Source organism: Anomalospiza imberbis, chromosome 6 (assembly GCF_031753505.1).
Source record: "Anomalospiza imberbis isolate Cuckoo-Finch-1a 21T00152 chromosome 6, ASM3175350v1, whole genome shotgun sequence".
In the NCBI taxonomy this organism is placed as follows: domain Eukaryota; kingdom Metazoa; phylum Chordata; class Aves; order Passeriformes; family Viduidae; genus Anomalospiza; species Anomalospiza imberbis.
This window is the reverse complement of record NC_089686.1, coordinates 61823331-61839435: the sequence shown is the minus strand read 5'-3', so window position 1 is coordinate 61839435 and position 16105 is coordinate 61823331. Positions and strand designations below refer to the sequence as shown.

Here is a 16105-nt window from a genome sequence, read left to right as displayed (position 1 = left end):
ATCACAGAGTTTTCCCTGAGTATTTGCCAATATTTGGTACTTCAGGTACCTTCAGTTAAATCTCTGAGGCTTACAAGTAATTCCAGGTTCCCAGACCAACACACATCTCCCACCAAAGAACTCTCTAAAATGTTCTCTGCTGTACTTATGGAGAATGTTACACAGCACTCAGACTAAAAAATATTATTTCTGTTGATGCCACAGCAGTGCTAAGAACACAGCCTGTCACAGAATTTCAGAGATAGGTGAAGCCACAACCATGTCCTTATGCCTTTTTCAACATCTTAGCTCTGCCTCTGTCTTTCGTACACTAACACCTCCCTGTCTGCTGTGCATCGAGACACAGGCAATGTTCCGGGTCAGTGGCATTCACACACAAACTAGGAGCAACTTGCTAAGTCTCCAGAAGTATAATGAGACAGACCTACAATCTTCTGATTTTATGCTATTTATAAGTGTGTCAATTGTTGGCTTTGTAGAGCTAATTTTTGGCAAAAATGTGGTTTTTGTTTTGTTATGTTATAGATCCCCTCTATTGGACTTTCAAGGGTGAAATTTTATTTTAAGGTCAAAAGCAAAGTTTCTAAATTTTTACACTTTAACTAAAAGATCTTTGTAAAATAAGTTTTTATATATAAAGTGTTTTGGTAGTGATACTAGCGGTAATACCTTGCACATTTCAGTATACACAACAAATAATAACCAAAACTATCAAAAAAGCTTTTATCATACCAAAAAAGATGCTTGGCTCAAGATAACAATAGACAATTCACCATCTATCTAGGACCTGTAAATAAAACTGGAAGAAGAAACACATATTAAGGTTCAGCTGGCTGGACTGTTCAGGAAGACTTTAAAGCAACAACAAAGATGAAAGGTGCAAGCATACAAAACAAAAATACATTTTTGGAACTATTCCAGGTGTGTCACGTGAAGTCAAGGAGGAAATACAGGATACACCATTTGCATTCATGTGCTGTAAAATAACTGTTTCTTTATTAAATTGAAGCCCCACGGGAAAGGCTTTTCTGCTTCTAATACAATTAATCCCCACAACTCTTTTTTAAGAGCAAATGACTAATCAAAATGAAAAGCCATGTTTCTCACTTGTCAACAGGTTGAAAATCAAAGGAACCTTGGATATTCTATGATCAACAGCCTGACAGATAAAACAGCCTGACAGATAAAACAGAAGCAGAATGTTAATTAGCATTTAATTTGCTTTTGCAGTAAAGAACAAAATAATTGTTTCCATTTATCTAAAGCGTTTGAGGGGAAGCAATATATTACTACAAAATAGTCTGTTCAATTTGAGCTATGTGTGCATTAGGATGTCCAAAGCAGGCAAACCCTCAATTCAAGAAGCATTGCATTTAACTTATTTTGCACTAAATAAAATTGCATATACTGATCTGTTAGCAGAATAATCGTCAGATTATTCTGAATATTACTAAAGTAATATTACACATGGCTTTTGTTTGTTTAAATGAACAAGCACTTGGATCTTTTCCAAGCATGTAAGGTGTGAGTGATGGGGCATTTCCCTCAACTGTGCCTGCAGGAATCAGCTGGTACCTGAAGTGAGGGAGCAGTGAGAGCAGAGAAGCACAAAAGGTGTGAACGGCCACTGCCTCGCAGCTTTACACAGGTGGGCAGGTTTGACAAGAAGTTACATTTGGGCACAGATGTACCTCTTCTTGAAGGCTGGAGGCATGAAACAGAGCAGCAGCAAACCAGTGGCAAGTCATCAACTCATGGAAAAGGACAAACAGGACTGCAGTCTTTGGCACAATTAAAACTTCTGTGAGATTCCTTTTTTTTATGACAACTGATGGAAGGGAATTTTGTAGAACCTCTATTAGATGCTGCTGCTTTTGAAAAATCCTGTGGACTTTTATAGCATGTAATAAAAAGGAGATGAGACACATAAGTTTGTGAAAAGGAGACTTGTGAGATCCAGAAACAGAGCTAGAAATATCAACAGTGGGGCTAAAACCAATGTGCTAGGAGACAACAGAATAGATAGATATATAATAGAGAATATATACAGAAATATATAAAGTAGATATATAATGATAGTTAGGGGAAGTGACACTACCACATTCCTCCCCCTCCCGTCTTGTGTTTCAGCAGGATTTGGAATGCCCCACTGCAAACAAACAGTACACAGTAATGTGCTGTTACAACACTCCTTTTAGAAGAAACCATTACTTCTGTTACTTTTTTTGAGTAATAATACAGTCCTTAAATTTCTGTACTGTTAAAAAATCAAAGCAATCAACTGCTGAAGTAGTCCTATGGCAAAAACTGTGTGAAACTACAGAATTGTGAGAGTCTTGTGGTATATGCTTCCATTGCATGCTTCATTCCAAGATTATGCAGTAAATGCTTTAAAAAAATAAACACAAAAAAGAGGGGCAGAAGGGAGAGAAATGTTTTCGTACACATGGCAATGAATCTGTTTTAGGAGCATCCAGAAAGCTGGAGATAGGTACACTGCATTCAGGTGTATTGGTCTGCCTGTTTTAGGATAAACAGTGCAAACCCTTTGAAGGAAAGTGCAAAACCTTTGGAGTGAAAGTTACTGAGATGGAGGGATGAAAGGCATAGCAGAAAGGAAGGGCTGGATTAAACCAGTATTGTATTGCTCTCAGACAAACACTAATTACAAAAAACAAAAGGAACTGCTGAAAACCCAGTAATTATTTAACTTAATGTTATTTTCAGAAATTTTAGAAAGGTAGTAAAAATGTGTATATTGTTAAAAAAAACATACACCATTTGGAATTATTGCTCTTTCTTTCCTTGGACTAACATTTCCAGAGCATACCGGTGGAAAAAAGCTATCTTGGTTGTACATGTGTTACATCACACTCTAGATGGGACAGCAAAGTATTAAAAGAGTTAGAAGTCAGGGAAAAGATAAATGTGAAGATTTAAAGGCTAAACAAGAAGGATTGAATAATATGTCTATCAGGCTGTAAGCATGACACTGATCACAGATGAAAAGGAGAACAATTAAACAATAGCATAAGTACTTCCTGTTAGTAGGAGTTTATGGAAATGGCTCCTGACTAATATTCCTTAGACACTGTTCTCCAACAATTTCACCATTATTATTTACTACAATAAAAGACCACAGCACTTCTTTTAAACATTTTGTCTAAGTGGAGAGGTCGCAAGTCTTCAAGCATAATTGCTGCTAAACGGGTACACATTTGTAAAATTCTGTTCTTAGGTATGTGCTCTTCAGTAATTTTATTGGTGACTTGTGGGGAGAAAAGAAGAACAAAATCAGGATAATAAAACCCAAAGGTGAATCAAAGCTTCGGGAAACCGTTAACAACGAGGATCAGTGAAGAGCAGTCCTGGGGCTTCATCAGATTCAAGGGGAAAGAAAAGTTTAGATATAGCTGGACAATTTAAATCAACTACAGGATGGAGCAGCAGAAAAGGTTTTGGATAATCATTCATTAATATCATTTACTATAATATACAGCTGTGATTGAACCCACAAATAAAAGCCAAAGATGCCTGGACTAGAACTCTGAATAAAGGGGGAAGCTAACCTGTGATGACAGCTATAGCAATACAATAAAACATATCATCTTCTGCCTTAGTATTTCAATAAAAGAAGGCTGCTGAGGAATAGGAGGAAGCTTGGAAAAGAGTCACAATAGCAATCATATGATTGATAAACATACTTTAGAGACAGGTTCCAGAATGTAAATCTATTTATCTTAGCAATGAAAAGGCTAAGAGGTGGTTTGATCTAATGTGTTAAGTGACACAGGTATTAGTAATGCGATAAAAAGAGAGTTTTCCAGTCTCTTTTAAGAGAAACACGGATCCAGAAAAATACAGAATCTGCATTTCTAACCATTAGTGTAACTAAACATAACATGAAAAACTCCAAGGACTGTGGAGACTTGTGTCTCGGACTGAAAAATATTGCAGCAGAAATATCATTGGTATATCCTACCTGTAGCTTGTCCCCAGATGGGCTAAAACAGTTCTGAGACAACAGAGAAGAGTCTGCCACCTGGCTTTATTGCTGCTTATACAACCCTCTCAGAGACAATCACTAATTATGCCTTCGGATTTATAGATCTTCACCCACTGCACTTGACTCTAGAACATTCTCTTGGCTCTCCTCAGAAATTCCATGTAATGACTAGACACCAGACCTACCTTCTGCAGCAGTGATCAAAGAAAGCCAAAAAGCTCCACTAAGAAAGCTGAAATTTGTATTTAGAAAACAGATCTTTGCATTATGGTAAAAATACTAATCAGTGTACCTCAAAATCCAGCCTGGCAGTTCTCATGTATTCAGAACAATATATAAGCATTTAAACTTATTTGTTATTTTAAACCCCTAAGTTTAAGGGTACTTAGAAATCCCATTTGTGCCAACAGGAAAATAAACCTGTGCTTGAGTGCTCTCCCACGTTACTTAACATGATGTTTCATTTGAACTGCTTACTCCTATTTGAAATCTAAATGACAAAAGGGAAAAATAATAACAAGCTCAAGAATAATGCAAAGAATTTAACTGAACCACGCATGTTCTTACCTCAGACTTCTAAATGGGTTAACTTGGACCTCGGATGCCAAGTCCAGGAAGCACCGAGTAGGAGTAGGAAATGATTTAATGGCAACATCTGGCATTAGTGAGGCTTCCACTGATTCATTCCTCCATGATTCAGAAAGGTTTCTGACAAGCTAGAAAGGGTTCAGAAGGAAGCTACAAAAAGAGTCTTAAGTCTAGAAAATTATGAGCTGCATAAAATTAAAAGTTAAATCCATTTTAGAGACCAAAAGATAATGGAATGGTTACAACAGCACAGAAAGTTATGCATCCAGAGAGAGGTGGCAGCATGGGATTTTCTTCTGCCCTACCTCCCCACTGCTGTGAACCAATGACATGAAGTCAATTGTAGACAGCTTTAGAATAAAATAAGCTGCAAAACTTTAAACAGGCCAGTGGAACACAACTGAGACAGATCCTATCACTCAGACACCTAATATAACTTTTAAAAGAAATACACATTCAAAAATATCTAAGGAATTCACAGTGCTTCTCTTGGTTAAATACTCATACCCCGTTTAACAAAAGAGATCATTCTGAGTCCAAATCTACAGCTGGCTCTCAGAAAGGTCTAACCACCTCTTCATCAATGATTTTCCTAGTGATTGCATTTGAGCCAAGATTATATTGCATTATACTGAAGTCCAAGTTTACATTCTAAGATTTCTAAACTAGTATTTATCATGATAAAGCAGTTAGAATACTTTTAGGTTTTGTATAGTTTCTAGATCCAGTGGGTTGGACATGACTTGTGGATATTTATAATCTTTAAACATTTATTATCTTCTACTTTACTACTTACATTTATTTCTATATAATTTTGCAAACCCACATATTAATTTGAGTAAATCACATTTTTCTTTGTGTGTTTGAAATAATCTTAGATGAAAACTACACAGTGCCATAAGTACCATTCTCCTTTGTTAGCTGTCTCATCTTTGTCAACACTCTTGGCTATTTTGAAAAAAGTCCACACCAACACCTGTCGCCAAGAAGGAAAGACAAAAGTACAAAATATCTCTTCAGATTTGCAAAACAAGTGGTTACCTTACATGTCTCTCTTCGTGTTATAGATTATGTGTTACTCTGCTGTGGTCTGCTTGCATAATGGTGGGGTTTCTGCTACTGCTGGATCCAGTGACCAATAAAAAAATTGAAGAGATTAATAATCTCTTACGTGCCACTGCTGCCACAGCATCATCCTGATACGTTCGAGCGTGATTTGCAATGCTCTCCAAAAATAAAGGCACAACCAGACAAAACATTTCCATACTTCCTCATGGAATATTTCCCACAGAGACCGAACAGGCACGAGTAAGGGTTTGTTCACTTCACTTCAGAAAAGTACTCTAAGAATCTCCTGGCACAGAGGAGTGAGCAAGCCAAGCCAGACATCCATTTCTGGAATGCAGTGTAATCCCCCTGGTTCGTTCTCCCTCAGGAAGGGGGATCCCACCTCTGCTCACAGAACTGCACATCTGGGGCCAGGACCCAACTGACCAAATATCCCATGTCCCGGCAGGACAGAGAAGTTTGGGCTTGTTTTACTTATTTTGATAGATAATGTCTGTTCACATAGGTCTTTCCCTCATTCCACTACCTAGACTAGGAAAGGAAACAAATCTGACATCTCTGTTAGCTGTTTTAATTTGGATTCACTGCAGGAAACTAATGGGAGAGAGGGGAGCCACCATGCTCTCAGTGGTTTGGCATTTTCATCTCCCAGCCATATAAGAAACAGTACGTTTCTTGCACAATGAAAAAGAATCTATACAGGAACACTCATACTACTGGGCTACTAAATTAATTTCTGCTCCAAGTAAAGTAAATAGACCGGTACCTCCATGAATATGTAGACATTTGTTTAAAAAATAAGCCCTGTTTAATGATACTTAATTAGGTGGAACAGTTTAAACAGGGATATTTAGTTCCTAATTGCCTTGTTCTTCTAAGTACTCAGCACTCATTACACAGAAGAAAATTAGAAGCATTCAGGTACTTTTAAGGTTCAAGATCTATCACAGAGTATAGATATCAGAGTTACGAGTGAAGGGCATAAAGCAAACAAATGAATTCATGTACCATCAGAATTGGTGTACAGAGGTTAAAGAAAAATTGATTACTAACAAGTCATACATATGACAAAGGCAGAGGAAAACAACCAACCCAGAAAATTAATCAGCATATAAATTAATCTTCTTACCTGAGAACAAATTGGAGTCTCAAGTATTGCTGTCAATATACCAGAATGCTAAAACTTTCTGCTGGAAGGTATGGTATAGCAACATTTCTGCACTCCTGAGGTAGGTAGATCCTGAAATAAGGAGGAAAAAGATTTTTTCTAATCCCAATTATGTAGTTCTACAGGTTTTATTTAGCTCATTAGAGACAGTAATACCTTAGACTGTATCTTGATTGGCTTGCTCAGAGTGTTAAGACAGAACTTAAATAGCTGTAAACTTTATAACCATTTATGCACCAAATATATTTCTTCCATAATGCTATAAAAACAGATTAAAAAGGGAGACTTGATTACAAAAAGAGGGCGGTGGTGTGTATGAATCAATGCCATTAATTATCTATATTTATTCACTTTCCTTCTGTCTAAGAAAGGCCTCGATTTTAGATATTTACTTATACACATTAAAATGCTTTCTCCTCATAAATCATCCTTCAGTCTATCAGTTTACAACTCATAGCTTGGAAACAACCTGTTCAGACATTTATTTGGACGAGCACAACCCAACCATTCACACAGCCAAACATTTAAAAAAGGAGCAATATGCCAAAAACATGGCAAACCCAGTAAATCGGGTGAAGGAACCATGAGGACAAATCCTGGGAGAGTAGCTCATATCTCTTCATTTTTATCAGTGAAATGATGATTAGTATTTTAAATCACCTCATGGACAGAACTGAAGGACTGAGCTTTCTTTAGCCAGCCCTTGTGGTCTCCCACTACAAAGAGAACCCTAATGCCTGTATTGCCTTGCATATCCTTGTCTCTAAATACTTTAAAAAATCTTAAATAAATTGGAAAACATCTTCAGCAAGAGTTTTAAATTACTTTAAATCCCTCATAAATTTTATAAAATAATCCTTACTGGAGATTAACTGCGATGTACTTTTATTTGTATATTATAGGCAGTAAAAGAGAAACAAAAATACCCTATAAAACTATGAAGTAAATAATCTGTAAACTAAATTTATAGACAATCATGTGGTATTATCAATATTAAAAAAAAAAGACTCAAATATACAGATTTTAACAGTGCTGGGACTATCCATGACTGATTTAAAATAAAGACGTGTTGAGTGCATAAAGTTTTAAACACAATCAATGCAATTAAAACATGATACAAAGATACTTGGTTTCATTCTTTCCTTACCATTTTCCAGCTATGAATGGTTTCTGGAAAAATTACCAAATAGAAAACTTCGATTTCACCCTTTACATCATGCAAGTGAAAATTTGAAAATAAAATTTCTCAGCAATTTCTCAAAGTATTTAGGTTCATCTAGAAAAGTCTGAATAAGCACTGATCCCACTTATCATCTTTCCAGGTAAAGAAAAGAGAAAGACACCTGCCTCAGACTATTTTGAGAACAGCTATTTTTACATCCCTTCATAAACTTTAATTTGCCTTTTATTCTTCAGTTGAATGCATCCTTCACTCTTCTTCCTGGGAAAAGACAAACAGTGACCACTACAACTCCTCTGTGTCTTCTAACCAGGACAAGTCAATTTTCATTTGCAATAACAGTTTGATAAAAATGCTTTGATACAAGCAAATGGAAGCAAGCATTTAGTGGAGGTGAGTTTTGTAGCTCCACCTACACCAACGATTTCCCATGACTCCCAATTCTTTATCTAAGGAAATTTCCATGAACACAGAAATGGCAATACTTACATTTCAGACTGCTTTGTGTGAAATAACTGAATAAAACAACACAGCAGCTGGCACCAAACAGGTTACATTCTTCCTTAGAAAGCTTTACAGCCCTTCTAATGATACAAAAATTTCAGATGTTTTTTAGGCACCACAACGTCTCAGACAGAGTGCTTCCTTCCTGAACTGGGGTTGGGGAGAGTGAGTCTGTGTTGGAACCCTGGATGCTGAGAATTTTAGACTTCCTGTGTTAAAAGACACAGACCCTCAAGAAAACACTGCATTTGACCTCAGGCTGTAGAGAAAGCTTCCAAAATTAAATTATTGAACTGAGATTGTAAGTGTGTAGTTCAAATAGAAGTGTTTACACACGTGTATATCACGTAGGAGGAAAGTTAGAGTTTAAGGTTTTAGAATATAGTAATAGATATAAAACTAAGATAGACCTTTTAGAGCAGTAAATAGTCCTTCTTCACCTTCTTCTTCACGAGTTTAAATAGTATTTTGTAATTGGATAGAAAAGTCCACATTTTGTGATATGAGATTAGTTATTAAGTTAAAAGTAAAAATAATTTAAGAGACATTTCTTAATTGAATAGTTTTTCCTTAAGAGACCTTGTAGAGATAAATACAAGATCATTAAATAAATTATTAGTGAAATACTGTAGGACTCACAACTTAAAAGACTGTAATATAAATATGAAATAATAAAGACCTGAATCCAAACACAAAACACCATCCCAAATGCTTTCAATCCCAACCCTCACCATAGCAGAAAATAAACAAAAACTGCCAAGTCTGTGCTATTTAATCCTCAGGGGACATTGTTCCTCAGTGAGGACAGCCAGTACAGAGATTTTCTGCCTCCTGGCTGACCACTTGGTTCTCCTGTCTGATGTGCAGGTGGGACAGGTTTACATTTCTCAATAACCTTTCTCCTCATGCAGTACTCCACGGCACAGCAGCAGCGAGGCCAGCTCAGCAGCGTCACGGCCCAGCCAGCAAGCCAGGTCCTGCTTTGTGCACAAACACCAGGGGATGAAAGGTGCCAGGGTCTCCTCTCACCCCAAGACAGCCCACATATTACTGCACCTGTAGCCCCAGATCCAAACCGCCCGAATAATTCCAAAAGATCCAAACAAGGTGCAACCTGTGCCCTCAGCAGCTCTGAGGAGTTCTGCTGGAAGCAGGGAAAATGCTATATATCCTCAGGGGCTCCCTGGGATGGCTTAACTTGAGAAGCCTCAGAGAGTTCCATAAGTCTATTAAGATTTACCAAGATATTTACTCTTCTTTAGCTCTTAAAAGGAAAGATCTCGCTTTAACCTTCCTTTTATTTGCCTGACATTCTCTTACAATAAAACACCTCTGAGCCATTCAAAAATAAATGCCTACTTAGTGTTTTCTGCTGCCAAACCTTATGATTTACTATACATATTTAACAACATGTTACTTAACAATGTTATCTTTCAAAATTACCAACATATGACCCTAAAGATAAAACAAATGGACATCAAGAAGCTGCTCTTTGCATAACTCTACAGACCTCAAGAAAGGCTTCGTGAAGTCTTCATGAAATCTAATTAGAAAATTAGTAAAATTATATGGTGCTGTGCATTGTTTTCAGATCAACAAATGAGTACTTTGAAGTGCCTCATTTATTCAAAGAAAAGAAAGTGGTTGTAACAGCAATAATTCCCTTTTGCTTAGGCATATTTGTCAGACCTGCCTGGCCTTGACAAGCCTGGTGTAGGGTATAAAACCTTTATGCCTTTGACCGAAAATGTGTGTGATGACTGTGGCCATAGCAGTTCCCAACAAAATATAGGTACCCAGAGACCCAGGAATGGGGCTGCTCTTTCCACTGACCTGCCAGGCCCCTGCCACCCTCACAGGTCACATGTGCTTTCTGTCAGCCTCAGAAAAATGAGGTTCTGCATTAAAAGTAACTCTGCTTAAAAGGGCTCTTTCACACCGTCCATCTCTTGTACAATTGATTCAAGTTTTACAAAGATGTCAATCACCAAATTAGCTTTTTGTTACTATACCGTGTACTCCTACAGGAGCAAAGTTTTTTTTAAATTTATCATATATTTCAGCTAACATTTCTATCAAAACTTTGTAGTACTCTTATTAATTTAATCTGGTTATATTACCTGGATTAGAGTACTTAAAAAAAGAAAAATAAAGAAATGTGATTCTTTGCTTCTTTACATAACCTTTCAGCAGATTTTATTGTACAGTAAAAATCAATGTTTTATATGTTGCTATAGCTCAAGGGAAATTTAAATTAGTTTGGAGATTTCTGGAAGGAATCTAATCCTGTTTATAGCCATATGGAAAACCTAGAGGATGCTCACTTTGGATTTTGTATTAGTCATTATTCTTACATTTGGCCATTACCATCATTTGTCTGAGTGCGATGACAAAATTGCCAGAAATAGGCAGATTCACACATGGCACAAGATGTCTCGCTAGGATGGATTCCTTCTTCTGAGTCGACAGTTACTATTTGTGGAGTTTTGGACCTTGTTTTTACCATTCAACGCAAATGTTTCAAAACGTGCTTGTAGGAGTCCTTCAGGACAGTTCTTTTCTCACAGAAATTAACAGAAAAACTCCTACTGATTTTCAGCTTTGTTACAAGGAGAAACCAACCAAAATAACTCCCTTGCAATGTCTCTCTTTTTTTTTTTTTTCTTTTTGGTTTTTTTTGGCTGTCGGTTACAGACACACACTCACAAAAAAAAAAAAAAAAAACAAAACCCCAAAAAAAAAACTATCAAAGAGACGGCACAGACTTCCTGAATGACTCTTTAAAGTTCACAGTCGACATCACTCTCATCTCCTTCCCTTCCACCTCGATCATACCCAAGAACCACTTCCACGCCACAAAATGTGTTCAAATACTGAGTTTGATCATAATTGTCTTGATCATATGAATTGAATTGATCATATGAAAGCCGCATCTTTTTCCACAAACTTTCCGCCAGCCACTATTTTTTTTCAAATCTCCTTTATATGGAAACTAGGCTTCCTTTCTCCCAGCCCATCTGAACGCACCGTTACCTACCTGGCAACACCAGCAATTACTTCAGAGATAGAAAGAAAAATACACTCCTGCTCAAAGAAGCCTCACACTGAAGGCAGATTCCTGATTCAAGTCAGGCACAGGCACCAGTTAAATACACCAGGGTATAAGAAGAACCACAAAGCATTTCTAATAATTCATTTGGCATGAATAGACACATTATCCTTCTGGCTCTAAGAAAGGCCATGAAAAGAGGCTGAAGGCTGGCATCTCCCAGAGGGCCCTCATTTGTAGTGGCAGTTGAAGGAACAAAAAAAAGAATAAATTCAGTTGGACCTCAGGAGGTCATCTGTTCCACCCTGGTGCACAGCTAGCAGTGTTGCATGATGAATTCTGCAGCTGTACAACGAGTTGTGTGACGAATCCCCAGCTCAAGTGGGTGACATCAGATCCCAGATCTGTAGCACAGAAATAGAAGCTGTCTCCTCAAGACAAAACACACTAAGGGAGTAGGGAGCACTATAATTCTGGGGAGATTTCATTTCAATAAGAGGAATTATTCGTATAGCCAGAAGGAGAAAGGAATATTTTTGGATCCTTGCATATTTCAAACTTGAAAAAATTTTATGATCTGTTACAATGAGTCCTATACTATTCCCACCCTCACTTGATGTAACATTAATTTTCAGAACGGAAAGAGATTTTCTGAATGGTTGATTAAGTTTAGACCGGACAGCTTAGTACAAGAATATAACAAAATATAAAAGCACACTTTAGAAGCTACCACCAATGCAGAGGACTTCTCCACAGAAAATTCTTTGTTTCTTTAGATAGATTACAATAGGCTTTGTCAGGATTAAGGGAGGAAGCTGTATGATAAAGAAGGAAGGGAGAAGTCAAGGGAGGCAATGGCAATGTTCTCAGCATTTAGTCTCTGGGTTGATTTAAGAGTGCCTTGGGTTACAGTGTAAGGTGTAAGCAAACGATGTGTTCTACCACTACATGACCTTCTGAGGAGGTGTTAAAATGGGTGGAGCAGTGTTTCTTTTCTCTGTGACTCAACCATGGCAACTCGCTCTGGGGAAGCAGCAGCCACCCTGAGGGGCCATCTCTGCTGATGGGTCATCAAGGACCCCCCAGAATGACTCTCAGAATCACATCCTTCCCTGCTCTGGGAGAGGCACCAGACAATCTGCCAGGACATAACCTGGGGCTTGGGACACCACAATACCGGCACTGGATTCCCAGAGGACAAGAACTCTCCACCACCACCTCTGGACCTCCAGAGAAGGACCAGACCTTTCCACAGGACCACCACTTGGACAAGACCACATCCACCCCTCCAAAAGGGCTGTAATCACCATTTAATTGGACTGACTTTGTCAGCTCAAACCAGTGTTTCTGTAGCATTGCCTATCGTGCCTCGACTGTAATTTTCCTATTACATTCTAGCTCTGACTTGAATCTCTCACAAGGTATTGGTGTGGGGTTCGTTCCTCCCTCTGGCTTACCTTCAAACCAGCACAAATAGCTTACAGTGAGACTATGTGCTCTTGAGCACCATCAAACACTTGGCCCAGCCTCTGGAGCAATTTACAGCTACAGTCTTTCCATCCTTATCCAGCTAGTCCTCACCACATTGCTCCTGGAGAAGGGACTGAGGACAGAGCTCACTGTGGTCTGCAGCTTCTTCATGAGGACAAGCAGAGGGCAGGCACTGATCTCTGCCTTCTGGTGACAGGACAAGAGGATGGCCTGAAGCTGTGCCAGGAGAGGTTTAGGCTGAATATCAGGAAAAGGTTCTTCACCAGAGGAAGGTTGGGCACTGGAACAGCTCCCCAGGGAATTGTTCACCCAGCACCAAGCCTGGCAGAGTTCCAGAAGTGTTTGGACAATGCTCTCAGGCACATGGTGTGACTCTTAGGGATGTCCTGTGCAGGGCCAGGAGCTGGACTCCACGATCCCTGGGGGTCCCTTCCAACTCAGAATACTCTCTAATTCTATGCTTTTACCAGAGAGTTAACACACCTTAACCAGCTGGTACCCAAAGATGCAGGCAGACCTGAGAAGAAGCTGATGTAACTTACTGAGACTCACAGAATGATCTTCTTTGTGTCCAGAAAGCAATGACTGCAACCTTGAGGAGCACGGCATGGCAAACACAGTTGTTCTTACACACAGGAAAGCCTGAACCTGCTGCTTCTGTGTCCGCCCCGGGCACATCCCTGGAGCTGGAAGCCAATCCCTGTCCAGAGTGCTGAAATACAACTGCTGGAGAAACACCTGTAGCGTGCTTCTGCCTTACCAGTGCTTTCTGGCTTAAATGTGCTTCTAATAATAATTAACACAGATTTAAATACCTAAATAAAAAGCGGGATAAGATTTTAGGTTTACAGGTGAAAGGTTTGGGGTAATTCCAATCTCAGTTTCCCTCCCTTAAGTGCTCTCCCAACTATTTAAGCCTTTTTTCCTTTCTTACCGCTGATTCTGAACACTTTCTATAATTTCTCTTCAATTTCCGCTGCAGAACCACCCTCAAACACATCCTAAGGATCTTTGGATCCATGTACCTCCTAACCCTTTATACAAAACTCTTACGTTTCCAAGCCTGTGCTGAACTAAGAATAAAATTGAATGTACTATGCAAGATGCATAATTCATAAGCTGCCCAAGTGGGGAAATTGAAGAGTGACAGGCATCTTCCTTTAAAGTAATCACATTTGGGATGAACTAGGTACCCACAGGAGCTGAAGATCCAGATCTTCACTAGAAGAGTCCAGCATCTTTTGCTCTTCCTGATTCCATCTGGAACAAGAAAAGCACAAGAAACCTTTCTCTCACTGAAGTGTTTTCAGCTAACAGAAGACTTTGGGGGTTTAAAGCAGAAGCAAAAAATCAAATTCAATTTTCAAGACCTGTAGCAAAATAATCTAGATTTTCTTGCACATTCTTTTAGTGTTAGAGATGAGTTACTTACCATGAGTATTAATGTGCTCTGTTATGATGACTAATGTTTTCAGTCTACATTGCATTCTTGTGAAAGAATTATTGATGCCAGTACTGAAGATCTATAAAAGAAGATTTATAATACAAGACCCAGTAGAATTTACTGGTATAGCAATTTTAATACTCCATTCCCTCCCCCTATTGGGCATCCATTAACATCAAGAGAAGGGAACTAATTCATCTTTTATGCTCCTCTGTTTCTAACATAACACATTAATGAGGACTTATTAGCTATTCTTTCCCTTAACATGTTGTTAGCACTTCCTTGTCATGACTTCAGGTATTTTTTTTACTTGTCCTGACACACCAAAAGAACATAAAAAAATATAAAAGCAAACTTAAGTGCCTATTAAAAGCAAACTTAAGAGTCTATCATCAATTAAACTGAGGATCACAGAATCATTTAGGTTGGAAGGGACCTCTTGAGACCTCCTAGTCCAACCTCCCTGTTTAGCAGGAGGTTTTCCAGGTCTTTCTTCGTTGGGTTTTGAACAACCCTGGAAACTTCTAGAGCACATAGCACAAGAGTGTTATACCCATCTGCTCACTTTCTTCAAAATAAATAGACATCAATGCCAAAGAAAAGAAAGAATTTATCCTTCAGCTCTAGCATTTCTAGAATAACCTCCTGACATTGTGCAAACAGTATCTCAATTTTTGAAAGGTATACCATGAATCATTCTAGAGTTTATGAAACACTTACTTAAAATCTAAAAGAAATTTTTGTGGGGTTTTTCTGTTTGTTTTTGCTGTTGCTTTGATTTTTTTTTTCTGGGGGGGTTTTGGTGGGTTTTTTAGGGGTGGGTAAGGTGTGAGCACACTTTTGCCAGAGTTAGGCTACTTTTTACTTACTTTCAACACAATCAGAAAGCAGGCACCAACTTTTCAGGACTTCTCTTGGTCAGTTCCTACCACAGACGTTCATTTTCTCTCCCAAGACAAAGCTGTGTTTTACTCCAAGAGCTAAAAACATGAGTAAAAGGCATCAGTATTGCTGAACTCTTAAAGATTTTCAATACTTGACGAGCTGTAAATTATAAGGAAATAAGACTTAAGCCCTCCCTATTTCCTGTCCTAAAGAAAAATGACAAAAACATGTAACATTTTCTACATTCAAGTTCTTAATTTTGATATGTTTAACCTGGGACTTTGAGGCCACCGTAGAACTTTGGATTTAATATCACCCAAAAAGACCATGAGAAATCTCCATCCCAAACTCACCAACTGCTTGTCGACAGCATTTCTATGTGCACACTCAGAATGAAAAAAATTCATTTAGACAAAGCTGCAGAAACCCGGTACTGCAGCATCCAAAATACAGTTTGAAAAGTATGCAAAACCAAGTGACAACAAGCTCCTGGTATTAGCTGGATAATGCAGTAGGTGATAATGACATTCCTGGCAAAAGATCAGCTCCTCTCCAACATCTGGTGGGAGTGAAACCATTAAAAACAAAGCAGTTCCATGTTGTGGGGGCTTGCGCAGACATTTGCTTCTGTTTTGATCTGTCATGGTTTAAACCCTCTGAACTTTATCCTTCAGTTGCTTTGCTTCCTGTTTTTTCCTTTACAGAACACGCAAGTGTCTAAC

The 16105-nt window shown here is 38.4% G+C and overlaps 1 long non-coding RNA gene across 1 annotated transcript; it reads right to left on the bottom strand.

Moving 5' to 3' along the window:
• Positions 1-4630: 4630 nt before the first annotated feature.
• Positions 4631-15024, bottom strand: LOC137476706 (uncharacterized). Its single transcript, XR_011000541.1, has 3 exons — positions 14911-15024; positions 6792-6902; positions 4631-4722 (listed from the first exon to the last, which is right to left on the bottom strand). It is a non-coding gene; the product is annotated as an uncharacterized lncRNA (long non-coding RNA).
• Between the last annotated feature and the right edge of the window lie 1081 nt (positions 15025-16105).